The 18,700-nt window shown below is 37.4% G+C and overlaps 1 non-coding gene across 1 annotated transcript; it reads right to left on the bottom strand.

Annotated features, from left to right (window-relative positions):
- Positions 1-17,940: 17,940 nt before the first annotated feature.
- LOC130456630 (U6 spliceosomal RNA) lies at positions 17,941-18,047 on the bottom strand. Its single transcript, XR_008915699.1, has one exon. It is a non-coding gene; the product is annotated as a U6 spliceosomal RNA (small nuclear RNA).
- Between the last annotated feature and the right edge of the window lie 653 nt (positions 18,048-18,700).

The raw sequence follows: 18,700 nt of genomic DNA on the forward strand, positions 1-18,700 counted from the left end.
TGATTATTTGAACCCACATGTAGAACTGTATTCACCCTATTAAATTTTGTCTTATTAGAAGAAACCACTCAGTCTGCCCTCTCATGATCTTTTTGGATGCTAGTTCTGCCATCAAACTTAGTAGATTTTCCACCTAGTTTCCTGTCATTTACAAATTGGATTACCATAACATCTATGCCTTTATTCAAGTCATTGAAAATAAAATTATTCAACAGCAGAAGACCAGGAAGAGATCCCTGGGGCACTTCACTAAAGAGTTCCTTACAAGTCACTATTAACCAATTATCAATTACTCTTTGGCCTTCTTCATTTAATCAGCGCCAAATCCATCTACTTTCTTCTGGCCCAAACCCCTCCATCTGGTTCAGAAAGATGGCGCTGAAATCTTAATAGATCATATCAACATCCTCACAGTGATTGTCCAAACTTGTAACCTTTTCAGAGAAGGAAAAAAGGTTAATCTGTTGGGACTTGTTCTTGATGAAGCTATGTTAGCTATTAATGATCACTGCTTCCCTCACTAAATATTCACATACCAATCCTGTTAATAATGAATTCTAAACATTTTCCAGGAAGGGACACAGAATTTACCAACATATAAATTCTAAATCTTCTGGTGTTAAGCCCATTTTTTTCTCTCTACTATGCTCTCTTTGTTGCCTACAAATGTATTGCCTCCGCTGTTTTTTTTTCAATATTCCATATTAGAAACTATGTTGCTAAATACAAAAAACAGTTGAATTTATGTCGATTTATAATTTTGAGTGTAAGCATTACTTTTATATAAACAAACATGTATGAGGTTTTTAAAACTCCCAAAACTCAAGGTTTTCTTTCCCTTATTTTAGTTTTTAAATCTAGCCAGAAGCCAAGGGAGAAAATTCTTTCTGAAAGATGCTTTGTCCATTTTAAAGAGGAGACTTTTGTGTATGTGCTTTGGGGGAAGAATTGGGTCTTTTTCTAATGAAAGTAAAAGGATATTCTTCTTTCTCTTTCTTTCTAAAACTGCTACCTAGATTTGTGATCATTCCTATAAGCATCAAATTAACACATTTCCACTATTCTTCCAAGTCTCTGTGATTTCAGTATCCCATTTGGCTAATCTGCTAGTGTTTAACAAATATACTGTTCCTCATGGCATGATCACTAGAATAGAAAGTGACTTCGATTACTTGGCCATTTTTTTATGGTAATTCAGAATTTTCCAGCACAGATCTCCTATCCATGTGGAAGTCATACAGACCTCTCTTTTGATGACTTTTTTTCATAAAGTCTTCCATTCACCAAACCCAAATGAAGTTTAGCTGGGACACTGTACCGTCTATGTGTTTTACCACAGTACGCCATGTGTGGCCATTAGAAATAAAAGGAAAATCAATAGGGTTTCATTAAAACAGCAGGCAATCAGGGCGCTGGGCACTAGCTTAATTACAGTTTCAGTAGCATTTGCTTTAATTGGAAAGAATAAAAGAAGTGAAGTGGAGTGAATGAAGAAATTAGCATATCTATCACTGTTGTCACATTGGACTGGGTTTGTTCTTTAGTGTGTGTCTGAAACCTTTGGAAGGGGGGGGGGAATATGGAAAAGCAATTAACAAATAACTCAAATGGCACCTTTGTAAAATTCTAATTAAAGTTTTCCATAGTCTTGAGAATGTATTTGTTTTATTGGCTAGATAGATGAGATACAATTTTGTGAATTCTACTAGTAGCTTAGCTCTGGAAGTGCACTAAAGACATAGAAGAGTCTTTCTTTGTGCTCCATGATTAATTTTGGTGTGCAAGAAAAAGCAGCCCTGGAATGAAATGGAACTCTTGTTTTATACACTGAATTTCTAATTGGGCTTCCAGCTTATGAATGTGGGATCACTGAAGATCTACCTTAAGGAAGACTAAGCCCATATATCCAACATTAAAATCTGGAGTCAGGACCCCTGGATTTGCCATTTGCTAGCCTTAGACCTTAGACAAGATAATTAATCTCTTTAAGTTTTATGGAAATATGGAAAATGTAATGCTTACCCTTGCTCAGGGTTTATGAGGACCTAATGAAATAAAAGGACACAGAAATGCTTCAACATAAGAAACTATTACATAAGTATGAATTGTATTGTTTATTATTATTAACATGCCAAAGTTAGGCACTTTCCTTTCCCCTGGGCCAAATGTCAGGTTGTGTGGTACATGCTATGCTCTGAAATGCATAACTTTATTTTTAAATTTTAACTATTTATTTTTAAATATTTTTCCATGGTTTTTTGATTTATGTTATCTCCCTCCCCTTTTCCCTCCTTCCTCCCAGGGCTGAAAAGCAATTCCACTGGGTTGTACATATATTATCACTCAATACCTTGAATATCACTTTAAAGTAAAGCAATGTAGTTAGCATGAAAGATTCAAAGCATGTTATTATTTCAGTTCTCCAAAAACCTCAATAATCAATTAATCATTGAATAATCTTCCTCTATTCAAGCCAACTGCAACTCTTCTCTGCTCACAAAATGGTCTTTGGGAGCTCCTGGGGCTAAAAAACCATCATATCATAGCCAGGTTGATGATAAGCCTCTCTGAGCTTGTCTAAGCTGGTACAGAGATGACAGAAATATATAGTCTATCTCTGGGCCCAAAAGTCTTTCAGATTGATAGGACTGACCAGAGCTCACTTGTGTTCTGCTGGCATAGACTTTGATAATCTCCACACTCTTGTGTGTTATCAGAAGAAGACTTTGGTGGAGGAAATATATATTTTTGTGGCAGGGTGAGGGAATTGTAGCTATGTCAAACCCAATACCAATTGAAAATTCAAATAGAATTGTCATAATGAAGCAATTCTTCTTTCTGTTAGCTACTCTCTCTCTTCCAGTTAGCCTTAAAAATAAGGATTCATTCGAGAGAAATTCATGATATCAACTTCAATTTATCGATCAACAAGCATTTATTAAGTAACTATCATGTGCCAGATATGATCTTTTAAAATAGGATTCATTGAATGAAAACATATTACATCAACCTCAATCTATCAATCAACAAGCATTTATTAAGTAAGTACCATGTTCCCGGCATGGTACTTGGTGTCAGAATACAAATAATAACAGGGAGAGATAGTCCCTGTCTTTTGTGGTGTTTATATTCTACAGAGAGATCACAAATAGGAAACATAAAAAAAGTGATGGAGAATCAGGAAAGGTCTTTGAAAAGCACTGGAGGTTCACTAACACTTAGTAGTATTTGGCATAGTAAGCCTTTAATAGGTTCTTTATCTATTTTTCTATTGAAATCAACAACATAAATCATTTCCCACCTCTGGGCTTTGGTGTCATTAAGAATAAAATGAAGGACTTTATAACTTTTAGACTGGATGACTTCTAAAGTCCCTCAACTTTCGCAATCTATGTTCTTAAAAGACTTTCCACTTCAAATATTCTAGCTCTAATTCTCTATAATCCACAATCTCCTAAAGATGTAATTCTATGGAATTAATATTGAAATTCCAGGGTGAAGATAACCAGTGAGGACCACTTAGTTTTTCTCAACATATAATAAAATTCTTTTTGTATAAGAGAACCCCCTAATTCCTACTTGAAAAAAAAGGTTGCTTTTCCTGTATCATTTGTGTTGTGAGACTGCTAAACCATTACCTGGGGTCCATGGACCACCTCCCAAGGTATCTATGGATAGATTTCAGGAGGATCAATGAACTAAGATAAGAAAAAAATACATCTTCACTTGAACTTTTGTTTTTCTTTGTAATCCTGTGTATTGATTATCTACATTTAATACTATTATTCTGAAAAGTCCATAGGCTTCTTTAGTCTGCCAAAGTATGAAACAACAATGACACAACAAAGGCAAAAGGGCATCTCTTCCCCCATTCCCTTTTTGACAGCAGAATTTAAAGTAGCCACAGTTGAAGACAAGAATTTTTCCCCCCTCAGGCCAGCTAACTAAACAGCACCATATTGTTCAGGTAAAGGAAAGGCCAACTCCAGGAAAGATGGAGGGCAACCTCAGAGGTCAGAGGGAAAGAGAAAAGGGAATGTGAGAAAGAGATCCCCATGCAGAAAATTACAGGGACAGAACAATTAATTGCCCCTTTCTATAAAGCACTGTGGTGTGATCCTCTATTGGTTTCTTAGAAGCTTGGAGGAGAAGGTTGCTGGGGAAGATTAGGTGGGAGGGGTAGAGAATGGAGCAGGCTTGAGTGTGAGCAACCCCCAGGCAAAGTTCTTCTTCCTCTTTCTCAAGTCTTCAAAATAACAAGAATAAATCTTTACACCCACTCTATCAGGATGTACAACAATCCCAGCAGTGTGCCCTGCATTCCAGAGTTTTAAAACATTCTCATGATATTGATTAAAAACAAGGCACCCTATATTTCACACACCTTACACAGACTCCGGAGTTTCCGATTTATATCACCTACTAGTTGCTATGTGCTATTATATCGCCATAAAACTTAATCAAATTCCCTACCAAAACTAGGATCTGAACTTAAATTTTTAATAGAGGTTTATAATGGAAATGCTGACACAACCTTAATTATAGGAGTGCAAGCGACTGGCTATAATTCAATTGAGCTTTATCACTTATTGTCCCTTTCTGGGGCCTGAGGGAAGAGAGGGTACAAAGCCCAGCCCTATAAGTGAACCATCCAGTTTCTACATGCAGAGGTTCATGGGAGCTCTCCCAGCCCTGCTGAAAATGTTTTCTCTTTTTCTGCTTCATATGACTGACAAAAATGTCCAAACATCTGAATCCTGAACTGTCAGACCTTTAGGCTCAAGTTGTTATTCCTAGGAAATACATGCAAGTTTTCCCAATTCCTTGGGCCATATTGATTCCCAATGGACTATAATCTTCGTGGCGCATTTGTCACATCAAATCCACTGATATTCATTGAACACTTACTTCTTAAGTGCATGATCACCAGGGTTCCTGCTTCCAGGGAGTTTATAATCTAGTTGGGGAGATGGTCATTCAACCTCTGAGTGGAGCTGGATGACTGCTAAAGCAGAAATATTGTAGAGGGGATTTCTTCATAGGTCTAGTCTAGATTTGATATACTCTGAAATTCCTTCTCTTTCTAAAAAAGCCATGGTACATTTTAGGAAGAGCACCTATTGGAGAACCTAGGTTATGGGGAAAAGGTGAATCACTGCTCCACTCAAGGTGTAAATGGCAGTAAAGATGTGTCAGTTATTCTTGGCTTCTCATCTCCATTGTCCCCCTTGCTCTGTGTTCTGGCTTTTGATGTTTCCCTTTATTTTCCATCCTGGAAATGTAAAAACTAGTTTCCTACCTGGTAGTGGCATCTTGCTTTCAGACTCACCATACTGGTACTAGACTTATCATGGAGCTCTATCACAGCTCAGAACTCCTGAACTCAAGCTATCTGTGAGCCTTACTCCTCAGAAGCAGGGAATATAGGCATACATTACCTCATTTCCTAAACTATGGATCACAAGCTCTGCAGTCTGGAATTGTGAAATGTCTCAGGTGCATGAATCTCCCAATTCATGTGCCTCAATGATAAGTTTCTGCAAGCCTATTCCCTCTCTCCCACATATACATATTGTAAATTGTTGGGATAGTATGACTCAGGTTTATGGGTGAATTGTTATGTTATGATTCCTATTGGTTTGTCTTTTGTTAGTGTTTTGTAATTAAAAATCAATGGTGTCATATTGGCAAATTTGTTTTAATGGAAACAATACTGATAAGTCTCAGTAGCTAATAAATAAATGTCTTCCCCCATACCAGAGTTACCTCTAGGGTTCCTTAAAGTGACTTGAGTCATGTGGTCACCTTTATCTAGGGAATACCCTAGCCTACTAGTGTAAGGGCAGATGGGTGAACAAGCCATCCCCAACCCAGGGAGAGAGAAGAATTTGAGGCCAGGATGCTATATTTTTTATGTGTGATGTGACTATAATTCAGGAGAGGAATTAGGACTCCATATAAGATCTGAGATCTGAATAGAAATGATACATAATTCCATGGGAGCTGATGAAATCAAAGACAATGACAGACAAGAAAATATATTGAAAGAAAAGGATGGAAAATACAGTCTAGGATTTAAATCTGCTTAAGGGACATAGATAATACAGCCAAGAAAAGTTAAAAGGATTGGTCAGATGGATATGAGGCAAGCAAGAAGAAAGTAGTATCCCAAAAATCCAGATAGGAAAGAAAATTTGGGAGAAAGAATGGTCAATAGTATTAAAATTGTAGAAAGGTAAAGAAGGATAAGGTCCAAGAAAATCACATCGGGTATTGAGTAACTACTATGTGCAAAGTCTAATCCTGATCTTGATATAGATATACAGATTGGTAAAAGTGGGATGTAGCATGGTTTAGATGTTAAAAGATGGGCTTTGGAATCAGGAAGCTCTGGATTCAAGTTCTGCCTCTGATACATCCTGGGTGCATGACAATGGGGAAATTACCTAATCTCTTAAAGTCCTAAGCAAATGTCTAAATCCAACTTGTTTCAGGAGAAGGAGGAAAGGGAAGAGGAAGGGAGAGGAGGAGGAGGAGGAGGAAGTAATAGGTCATGATTTGTGATTTAATCTGAATGGGAAATTACCAGTGTGGAAGTCCCCTCCACCAATGCAGATCAGCAACTCATTTAAAAGAATCATAGAAAGAGAGCTCAGTGGTCCTCTCTCCTAACATACCACCAAAAGAATATTGCTTTTTACATAATGTAGTTGTAATAGTAGTCGTAGTCATAGTAGTAGTAGTAGTAGTAGTAGTAGTAGTAGCAGCAGCAGCAGCAGCAGCAGCAGCAGCAACAGTAGCAGTAGTCTACTTATGTGATTTCAACCAGACAAATAATGATGATGATGATAACAATCACAATATTCTTTGGGGATACAGGTTTAACTAGATAAACACTGAGTTCCTTTCCAACTCTAAAATTCTGTGATTCTCTTAATCATCAATGAATAGCTGATATATATTGGTGAAAGGAATTTACATTCTAGCATTTCCTCGCTCAGATTAAATCACATGTAATAAATCACCACTACCATCTTTATCAACAATATCACAGTAGTTATGCAAAAGAAATTAAACTAGAGAAGAATTCTGAGGAAGGATGAATTAAAACTAATTGGGGAATGAAGAGAAGGAGGCAGCCTATGAGCTTAATCTTAAAAAATGGTTGCATTTGGGCAAATAAGGAACAGGGTCATGGGGATGGAATGAGGGCAGCAGGGGGAGCATTCAAGGCAAAGGGGAATGTCAAGAACAAAGGCAATCATTCAGTAAAAAAGTAGTAGGATTCACATGAAAGAATAATGTGAAATGTTACTAAATAAGTTCTTCTCAAGACTTCACATATTCCTTCCACTTTGCAATTCTAAGTTTTACCACATTTGATTTGACTCTATTTTTTGTTTCTATAGGAAGAGATAACATTTAAATGTTTTGAGAGAGAGCTGGTTTGCTGTCCATTTTCATCTCTTGCTGTTCAGAAGCCCAGCTAATACTGAGGGAATGAGCCATAGGGTATCTCCTTTTGGGGCAAGGAGATTTGTGTCTTGCCTAAAGACTACTGACAGTAATGAATGGCATTAACTGTAATTTTTGAGGAGGCTCTTACAGCACCTAGCACTTGGATCCCCAGTCGCCACTGGATTAGCCAATTAGCCTCTTACTTCATGTCCAAGAATCTTGACCTTGCCCACATGGGAATATTTGGGAAGGGAAACATCCTCATATAATGGAAATATGACTTGAGCAGAAGAGGCCGTAAATTATGACAAACAACACATACACACAGAAATACAAACACACACACACACACACACACACACACACACACACACATCTTCCTTTTTGCCAATGAGTGTTGTAACAATCAATAATTAAAGGTAAAAATATATTTCTACCAGTTTAGCAGTTAAAAATCATGTTAATTGAAAAAGCTACCTTTGTAATTGCAAATGGAGAGATTACCTGAAATAGTAGCAACAGACTCATTTCCTAATAAGATGAACAATATAGTTGATGACTGAAGCATCTGTATACAGTTACATACACCATTTCTATGCTGCAGGTTGCCAATTTATTTCAGCAGCGAAAAGCCTGATTTATTGTTTGTAGCATTACCATCTGTTGTAGTTATTACAGAAATTATATATAAACCAGTTAGTAAACACTTTGCCCCATTGTCTGTTGTTTTGATAATCACCCATAATAACATCTAGCATCAATATGGTCTTTAAACCCGATTTGGGAGTTAATGGAATAAGAGGAGGCAGTCAGTATATGCACCGGGGTAATGTCATTAGGAATGTTTGTGAAGAACAAATTAAATCAGCTGTAAATTGTGCTCTCAAGTCAGCCAGAAAACCAGTCTTGTTCAGGAGAAGGGATTTATATTTTAACCTCGTGCAGAAAATGCACTTAAGCAGATTAAAATAAAATAGGGACTTCGTCAATGGATGTAAATGGTAATTGCTGTAGCTCTAATGGCTTCCTGTTGGCTGTGTCATGCAGTGGGCACAGCTATTTTAAAAGTTAACCAGTGCTTGAGGTCATACTTTTACAGATTCAGTCATTAAACTAGGCTAGACATGTCACTAAATGGCTGATTATTCAAATGATGAGCCTGCTCAGAGGTGATCCATGTCATATTTTGGACATGGCGATTTTCAGGTACAGTTGTCATAAAATAAAGATGAAATGAATTCAAGTATAAGTCAATGGCAGCACCAGTTTGGGGTCTCGCCTGTTTTGGATGGTGAATTAAAACCTTGGGCCCCATTCTCAAGCAGGCTGGGCTAAATCTCATTTCTTGTGACTCTCTACAAGCTTAGTATGACCTGTCTTCTCTTATCATGAGTCATGAAGATGAGTGTGTGTGTGTGTGTGTATGTGTGAAAGCACTTAGCATGGTGTTTGGCACATAGTAGGCACTTAGCAAATGATTATAATATTTACATATTAGTAAATGTTTGTTGACTGACTGAAATTAGTGCTATAAGAAGAAATGGAGCCGGCAGTTGAGCTTGAGAATCTATAGATATAGATACCTCTAAGCTTAGCAGGGAAAAAAAACGAGTGCTTACACATATGAGGCAATTGAGAAGCCAAATGACTTAAAGTACCAAAGTACCAACTCTAATTGTTTCAGGGGCAGGATTTGAACCAGGGTTTCTCCTGACTCCAAGTTCAGCACTTATTTTCCCTCCAATCATGAAGAATAAAACCAAGTAGGAGAAATGGTACAGATACAAATTACAATTTTGTTAGGGAGCTCTAAGGCCTTTCTGATGACTGTGTCAAACTGTGGGCACAACTTTTCATAAGAGGGGAGTCCTGGTAGAGTAGATGGAAGAACAACCTTTGAATAAAGAAATGAAAAAAGGAAATTCTGGGTTAATTTCCTACTTCTAATACATACTATAAACAAGTTACCTCACTTCTGGGTTGTTCAGGCAACAAATTAATACAGGTTATAGATATAGGCAATTAAGTCCAGACTCTCTCTGTCTCTGTCTCTGTCTCTGTCTCTCTCCATTTCTCTCTCTCTCTCTCTCTCTCTCTCTCTCTCTCTCTCTCTCTGCCTTTCTCTCTGTGTCTCTATATGTGTCTGTATTGTATATATGAGTATGTGTCAGCATGTGTATGCATGTATGTATAGCATGTGTTTCCATGTATATTTGAGCATCCATGTGTATTTTATTATGTATGTGTATATAGATGCATATACATGTACAAATCCATTCACAGAAATAGAAAATGATCCTCTAGCTAGTTGGCATAGAAAAGGTAACAAGAACACTAGTGATACAACTCAATGTCCACTGAGGAAACTGTCCCGAGAGATGACTGGTGGATATAGGCAGATAGGAGTAGAGAAAATCCTCTAGCCATCAGCATTTCTTATGGCTCCTCTCTGAAATAGCTACCTGTTTCCATGTAAAGTGACCATCAGAGTTACCCACACCAAATGGAATTTGGAAAATGGAATAGGCACAGGGAAGAAAATAATGAGCATGTGAGGCATGTCTCTACATTAAAAAGATGGTGGGAGGAAGAAAATGATGTCCTTCACAATTTGGCTTCAGTCCACTTTTAGGCTTACTAGAACATTACTCTCTTTAACACATTACCTTCTGTCCATAGTGACCTATTAGCTGTTTCCCAGACACAACATTGAGTCTTCTTGCCTTTGCAGAAGCTATATCCAATTCATACCTTCCTCATATTCTCCTCTTAAATTCTTTAACTTCCCCCAAAGCTCAGGTCAACTGCTACCTCAAAGGATCTTGGGTTTTAGCTTGAGGGGCTTTAGAGGTCAATTAGTCCAACCTTCCTTTTTTCAGAGGAGAAAACTGAAGCTCAGATAGAACACAATCATATTTCTTGTACTCTAACCATTATGGATCACCACCTCTCCTACATGATATCTATCTTGAATTCCCTAGTTGTTTATCATTCCTCTTTGGAAATTACTATGTATATATTTTGTTTTTGCTTTTCTACATTCATATTTCCCTTGAATACAATTTAAGACCCTTGAGGTCAGCACTTGTTTTCTTTATCTTTGCATCCCTAATGCCTAATATAGCACATAATATATAGTAGGTACTTAATAAATACTCGTTTAATGAATGAATAAATGAATGAAAAAGCTGTGCATTCCAAACTCCGGTCAGCATTACATCCACTGTTAGCCTATTATTTATTTTCAAGAAGTTGTTTGTTTCTAAGATTAGATTAGAAACTACTTTGAGTGGCAATTAGGTGCCTTGTGCATCTTTGTGTCTCCAAAAGCCCATTGTCTCAAAGTTTGTAGATTTGATAAAGAATTATTAAATAAATGGACCAACATACAAACTAACCAAAGTCTACGGCAATGTGCTATGTTCTCCAGGGGCATCCTAAAGATGTCTTTGGATGACTAATAGAAACACTTCATAAAGATCAACTCTAATAGTGCTTCAGACCCAATACTTTGACCAACAGGATTAGGTTCATTTTCTGCCTCTTCTTAACAGTGAGCAAGTTTATTGCAGATGATCATGCGCCTAAGTATGTAAAAACACCATGGAATCATAATACTTTCTCCATCATTGAAGTGTATCTTCATGGTCTGAAAAGATTAAGTATTCTTTGGGTCATTGCTCTGTTTTATTCTTCTATGTAGCCTTCAAGGTGGAAAAATACTCTTTCATTATGGTAAATTAAGTGCAAAAGATTACTTATTTTTTGCTGCTTAATGAGTTAGCAAAATAGTCTTCTGCTAAAGGGGAATCACATTCCAGCTAGCAATGGGTCTTAGAGATCGTTTAGTCCCAAGACCTCCCTTTATGCATGAGGTTTCCAAAGCCCACAAAATCACGTCAATAATAAGTGGAACATTGATTTGAAAGCAGGACTTTGGATTTCAGACTCAGTTCTACAGTGAACAATCTCTTGCCTCTTGTTAGTCCTGGAAGATACTTCCCCTTCCTTTAGCTTTATCATGCTCCGCTTTTATAAAAGGAGAATTACAGTGATCTGCCACTGATCCATTCATCCAACAAATAGTCGTTGAGGACCTACTGTGTATTAGTAACTGTACAATATTGTCCTTGAGATGAATGAAAAAATAGAAAAAAAGAAATTATTTTTAATCCATATAAACAGCAAGAATATTCAGTAACACATCACTACAATATCAAAAATATATCGTAAAAAAGGAGATACAGATCCCATTTGATACAATAAATCTTTTCTTCCCCTTGGAGGTGGTATTAGGCATGGAGGGATGACTGCAGAAAAAAATATGTACACCCAAGTGACTATCCTAAAGGAGAAAATGTTTAGACTTGAGGTCTATAAAAAATTCTTAGGTATTTGATATTTTTCATAAACTAATGTAATTATTTTAATTAAGAATCTTTAAAATATTAATGGGGGGTGTCTAGAGCAGAGTTAATTATAGCCATTCGACTGGCCCAGATGTACTTAAGGCTCTGTCAGCAACCCCATTAGAAAATGCTGTTTTTCAGGGGGTTATAACTCAACCATATAAATTGGCCACAGGCTAGGCTTGACATCCAAGTTTGCAGTTTGGGAATTCATTTTTAATTGATTTGAATATTTTTGAGGTATAGACATAAGGGAAAATAGATTTGGCAATTTCAGATGTGCACAGCCCTAAGTACACAGGTTTTTTTGTAGAGAACTGGCCATCAGTAATCTGTAGTAAACTATTCCTTTCTGTCATCTCTGAACAACTCTAAAAATGTGGTGGACTCCCCCCACCCAATATAAGGGTTTTGTACCAAAGGGTTTCAAGTCCCTTACTTATCTCTAATATTTGTTTCTAAGTTTCCCATAAAATAAGTATGATTAATCTGGAAAAGGCAGAGTTTTTTTTTTTTCTATTCATGTTAACATGTTTTAAAATACCCCCTTCTCATTATGGGTAACTTCAGTACCCCAGGCGGATAGCAGCTTTACTCTCCCTTGCCTGAAACCTGATCATTAAACCAACTTCACTATTATGAGGTATCTAGCTTGAAAATGCATTTTATCCCCTAAGAATATGCCATATTAGTGAGAAAATTACTCTAAATGGGAACAAAACTGACAACTGTTGCTTGCAGACTAATGGCCTACTGTATATATTGTACCCAAAAAGCATGTCATCACCTGCCTGTTTAGTATATCATCCATCCGAGGCTTCTGGTTGGCTGAAAAGGTATATTAAGGTTGCAGTAAAGATTAGGGAGGGGGGTGAGAAGGAAGATTTGGATTTTTTTGTTCTCTTTCTTTTTTGCTTAAAACCAACATACTGAGTAACTCAAAATCTATGTAAGCCCAATACCGCTACTTTGTAAAGAGAGCTGTCAGCAGGTAGAAATACGTCCTATTCTTGCCTCTATATAGAATTCTTCTGTAGTCATTTAATGTAAAATCACATTATGTAAGTAGCGGTACATTTTCTCACCTACTGGGTAGTTGTTCAACTCAACCTACTTAGGGACTTGGGGGCCACCACAGATACACACAGACAACACAAGATGTCGTCTCAATGACTCTCTTTCAAAAGAGAAAAAAAATTTATCACTGTATTATCCAGCGAGAGCAGTCACTGGGAAGGGGGGAAGGGAAGGGGGGGGAGAGGAAAGGACCCTAAGAAGTCCACAAGATCAAAATACGAATGCTGTAATGAGGACAAATTACGTTTGTTTCATTTCCAATCCTTGTTACTATCTTCCTCATGATAATAGATTCAGATTTTGTGCCATTTTCTGTTCTTATTAAGGGGAAAGTGGTATCAATTTTAATGCCTCATCTGTAAAGTAAAAAGCACACCCGCTAATAGAATGCATTTTCCATCCACCGACCAAACATTGGGAAAGTCTCACAGCTGACTGGCAGCGTGTTGGAATAAAGGACCCTCCTCTCACTGCCTGTATCCTAATAGAGGCTCTGAAAAGGTTGGTGCCCAAACAATGCCAACCATTAGAAGTTTATTTCTTTTTTTAACTTCTTCTGCTCTGCTAATTCAGACATAATTTCCTACCATTTTTATTACAGCATAATTCATTCATTTACTTAGATTTTTTTTGGCATTTGGATTAGTATCCCTCTAGCTTCGGACACACAGTGAAGAGCTTAGATACTTAGCTTCATAAAGCACAGGAACCTGAAGGATACAGGCTCACAAACCTTTATAATATGAAACAGCTACACATTAAATTAAAAAGACAGCTAAGTGAGCAGGGCATAAAGGCTATTGAGCACATGATAATTCCTCCTCAGATTGGAAGCAGAAGGAAAATGATAGGAACACTGGCTACAAAACCCAAGCCTTTACATGGGACCAATAAAATCCAAGATCATTCCTTGCTTCCACTAAAGTATCATTTCTCCTGCTCTCTTCAACCTCACAGAGCTCCTACTGCCAGCATCTGGCATCCTGACTAACAACCCAACTCAGAAATAAGATCCTAGAAATGTCATCTCAATTCTTTCCCCTCCAGTCATGGAAAAGAAATATTTTCTCCTTTCCATTTTTTGAGACTAGAGTTCGAGATAATGTCTTAAAAGAGCCTATTTGAATCTGTGAGGCTAAGGGCAAGGGCAAGGAGCTGTCAAAATAATAGCTGTAAGGTTCTTTGAATGCTAGTAATTTTGCTGTTTATTTAAGTGACAATTAGTAAATATTTGTTAAGCATCTGCTTGCTATGTACCAGGACCCATGCCAGGTGCTGAAAGAGAAATATAAAAGATAGCTATAGATCTACATAGATATACATATGATAGGTTCTTGCCTTCAAGGAATTTTCAAACTAGTTGTAGAGATAAGACATATGCACATGAAAAGATAATTACCAATAGAAGGCAGTACAATATTTCATGCATCTCTGACATTTTATAGCTAAAAGGTACCTTAAAGACAAAATTCAAAATCATTCAAATTCAAACCCTTTACTTTACATATGAGGCAAATGGGGTTCTGAAAGAGCCTCTGGGATCCAATACAAGATCAGTAGGGCATTTAAAGGCCTTATAGAATGTGATTCAGACTTACCTTTCCAGATTTATTTCCCATTACTCTTCTTCTTGCACTCTACATTCCAGTCAAATCAGATGACCAGCTGTTCCCTGAATATCTGCTCAGTCGTACAAGTTGGTCCCCATACCTGGAATGCACCTTCTCCTTTATACTCTTTCTACTAATCCTTTATCTCAGCTCAGGTGCCACTTCTTTCCTAAAGCCTTCCCTGATCTTCCCCAGCCTCCAGCAGTTCTCACCCTCCTGAAATTGCTTTTCTTTTGCTTAGAATCACAAGTTGAGATCTGGAAAGGCCCTTAGAAGACATCTATTCCAACTCTGTATTTCATAGAATAGAAATTCTGGTCCAGAGATGTCAAGTGATTTCCTCAAGGTCACACCACAAATGGCAGAGCCCAGACTTGATACGGAATTCTACATTCTTTGCATTAAAACTCATTAACCTGTGTACATGCTGTAGACACCACCTCTTCCAGCAAAAGATAGCTCTTTGTTTGTCTTTAGTGCAATACCTTTTAGATAGTGGCCATCTGATAAATGCTTATGGAATTGAATTAAGTGCCTTCTGAGAGGCATGTACTTGATTAATGAGAGAACAAGAATTAGAATCATGGCCCTCCTAATTCTCCCTTCTGTGGAAAGTGGTAATTCAGTGTTAGGGATAAGGCACTAGATTTGGGGTCTAGAAAATTGAGGTTCAAATATCTCTAGACAATATAAAATATTTAGGAATTTTTCTACCAAGACAAACACAAGAATTATATGAATACAACTACAAAACACTTCGCACAATTAAAACTAGATCTAAATGAATGGAAAAACATTAATTGCTTATGGGTAGGATGAGTTAACATAATAAAAATGACACCCCTACCCAAATTATTCTACTTATTTAGTGCCATACCTATCAAGCTACCAAAAAACCTTTTTTATAGAATTAGAAAAAATTATAACAAAGTTCATCTAGAAGAATAAAAGATCAAGAATATTAAGGGAAATAATTTAAAAATTGCAAAAAAAGGTGGCCTTGCAGTCCCAGATCTCAAACTATACAATAAAGCAGTGGTCATCAAAACAATTTGGTAATGGCTAAGAGACAGAAAGGAGGATCAGTGTAACAGACTTGGGGTAAGTGACTTCAGCATCCTAGTATTCGATAAACCCAAAGATCCCAGCTTTTAGGACAAGAACTCACTATTTGACAAAAACTGCTGGGAAAATTGGAAAACAGTATGGGAGTGATTAGGTATAGATCAACATGTCACACCCTGTACCAGGATAAATTCAAAATGGGTAAATGACTTAAATAGAAAGAGTGTAATCATAAACAGCTCCAGGAAGGGGGAGGGAAGAAGAGAGGGAAAAATCATGAATCATGGAACCATGGAAAATATTCTAAATGCATCTAAAAAAAGAAAGAAAATCTAGGTTCAAATCTGTCTTTGGTACTCACTAACTGTGTGATCCTGGGAAAACCATTTTCCTTCACTGGGTCTCAGTTTCTTTATCTGTAAAATAAGGGACTTGAAATGATCCCCTACAGATCTAAATTGATTATCCTATGACCTTCTAGAAGGATTCATTGACTTTTGTGTCAAGAGCATAGCAGGGAGCTGGTAAGTGAGCATTAGCTTGACTGGTTTCAATTCCTGCCCCCCTCCCCTACCATGTGTATGAGACTAAAGAACCTGTTTGTGGAAAGGAATGAGAACTTGTAATTGGAAGGGCCAGGAAGAGATCTGAAGCATGTGTAGGCATTTTGTAACTGGTTCCAGTCTGGCAACCAAGGGATGAAAAGAAGCCTTTCTAGCTTGCTACAGAACTGGAGTGAATTCAAAAGGACTTAGTCAGCCAGAGCTAGCCCTTTGCATAGCCTATGCTTCTGGCATCAGCCTGGCAATAGTATGGTGGGAGAAAAGAATGCTGTAAAGGGAGAAGTCCTTGAACCCTTTCTATGAAAGGTCCACATGTGGTCCATAAATATGGCGCTCAGTTTTCTGTCCGTATTTATCTTTCCTGTTTAAGGTAAAAGATACTGAAATAGCTTTGATCTTGTAAACAATGAAAGGCCAAGAGATTGGGTTACCAAAACGTCCAAGAACAGAATCCATGTTGGTTTTTTTAAGCTAGCCAGTCCCACATCAATGCTCTGAGGAAAGAGGGAGGAAAGGAAGGAGTGACATTTATGTATTACCTACTATGTGCTAGGCACTGTGCTAATCCCATTGTAGTACCTACTATGTGCTAGGCACAATCTCCTTTCAAATATTATCTCATTTAATCCTCACAACAACCATGGGAAGTCATTGCTATTATTATCTCCATTTTATAAATGAAGAAACAGAGACAAACAGAAGTTAAATGACTTGCTCAGGGTCACACAACTAGTCAATGTTTGAGACCATATTTGAACTCATTTTCCTGACTCCAGGCTCAGCATTCTATGTACTGCAACACCTGAATTCTCTAAAAGTTGCTAAGGAGAAGCAGCTAGGTAGCATAGTGGGTAGAGCATCAGACCTGGAGCTGGGAGGACCTGGGTTCTTCCTAGCTGTGTGACCCTGGGCAAGTCACTTAACCCCAATTGCCAGCCCTTACTGCTTTTCTGCCTTAGAATTGATACTTAATATTGATTCTAAGACAGAAGGTAAGGTTTAAAAAAAAAGTTGCCAAGGAGGAAGAACTTTAGTGATTTAGTCCAGCTCTAGCTGATGAACCCTGGAGTCATCTAGGAGATATGCTATATTTGGACATGAACTTGATGAAGCCAATGACATATATAGAAAGTATGTTAAATAAAGCCACTTTGACCCTGAAATCAAAGGGGTAGAGGAGAGAGTGTGACACCCAGGAATTGACGGTTAATGTTTGCACTTTTATTCTTGCTGTGTCTATGAAATAAATATTTTAATAAAATTGAACAAGAAATGTTTCTTAAGTTTTCATACTGAATTTGGAATCCAGAAGTTCTAGATTCAAATCTCACCTCTGACACTTAGGAGTTCTGTGATTATGGACAAATCATTTAGTCTCACTGATCCCTAGTTTCCTCATCCACATAAACAGGGAATTAGACTAAATGGACTCAGAGGTCTTTCCTTGCTCTATATCTATAATTCTACAAAAGCAACTTTCCAACCAAAATGGAAATGTGGGGTCTTCCTCTTTTCCCTACAAATAAAGAAAAGGAACAGTGACTGATACAAGCTTAATAACATGTCTTTGGCTATTGTTGGAGAGAGCTGTGTGCTTATTATGACTGTAAGATATTTCAAGAAATAACACTGGTACCAGTATAGAGGCAGAACCTACAGGAGAATAAAATTGAAGATATTTTAAAATAATATTTTTCCAATGTATCATTTTTCATGCCATAAAATTCCAGGCTTCATGGTCTATAGATTTTTATCTTTTTTTTAATGAAATGGCTCACAAATTTGCATGTCATCCTTGCCCAGGGGCCATGATAATCTTCCCTGTATCAATCCAATTTTAGTGTATGTGCCTCCGAAGCCAGCCCCATAGGTTTTTCTTCTGTGGTTAATCCTACATGTCCCAGGAAAGGCTCAAAGACTCCACTGGCCAGAAGTACACAGAAAGTACCATTTTTATACCTTACAATGAATATACAAATATCTTGACCAAGCTCTGCAGTCAGAATTCAAGAGACAGAAGCAAAGATCATATTATAAACAGCATCAAATCAACCATTGTATGATCAATTCTAACGGATTATATAATCCATACCGTAAAGTACTATTTTTCTACTGTGGAAGGCAAAAGGCATGTTCTTGTGAATTTCACATATATTTAACCATTAAATGCCATGGATAATAGAGGAGCAAGCAAGATGGAACAGGAAACTTGTTAGGGAATAATCAGAGAGGAGGAGTCCTGGAGGAGAGGCTCAGGAAATGAAAAATAGATGATAAGAATAAGGGAAGTGGTGCTGAAATCCCAGAGTGATGAATGAATCCACTAAGAAGCAAAAACACAACTAAACAGCATAAAGCATCAGACTTACACAAAATGTTGTAGTTGTTAGACTTGGCAAGCCTCAAAAAAGGAGTAATTCTTTGAATTTGACATGAGGTATATCCAAAAGAGTGAGGTTAATAAGTCCCAGACCATTAAGCCTGGAGTCATTTGCATGATTGTCCATCCATCCGTCAT

This window comes from Monodelphis domestica, chromosome 1 (genome assembly GCF_027887165.1).
Source record: "Monodelphis domestica isolate mMonDom1 chromosome 1, mMonDom1.pri, whole genome shotgun sequence".
Lineage (NCBI taxonomy): Eukaryota > Metazoa > Chordata > Mammalia > Didelphimorphia > Didelphidae > Monodelphis > Monodelphis domestica.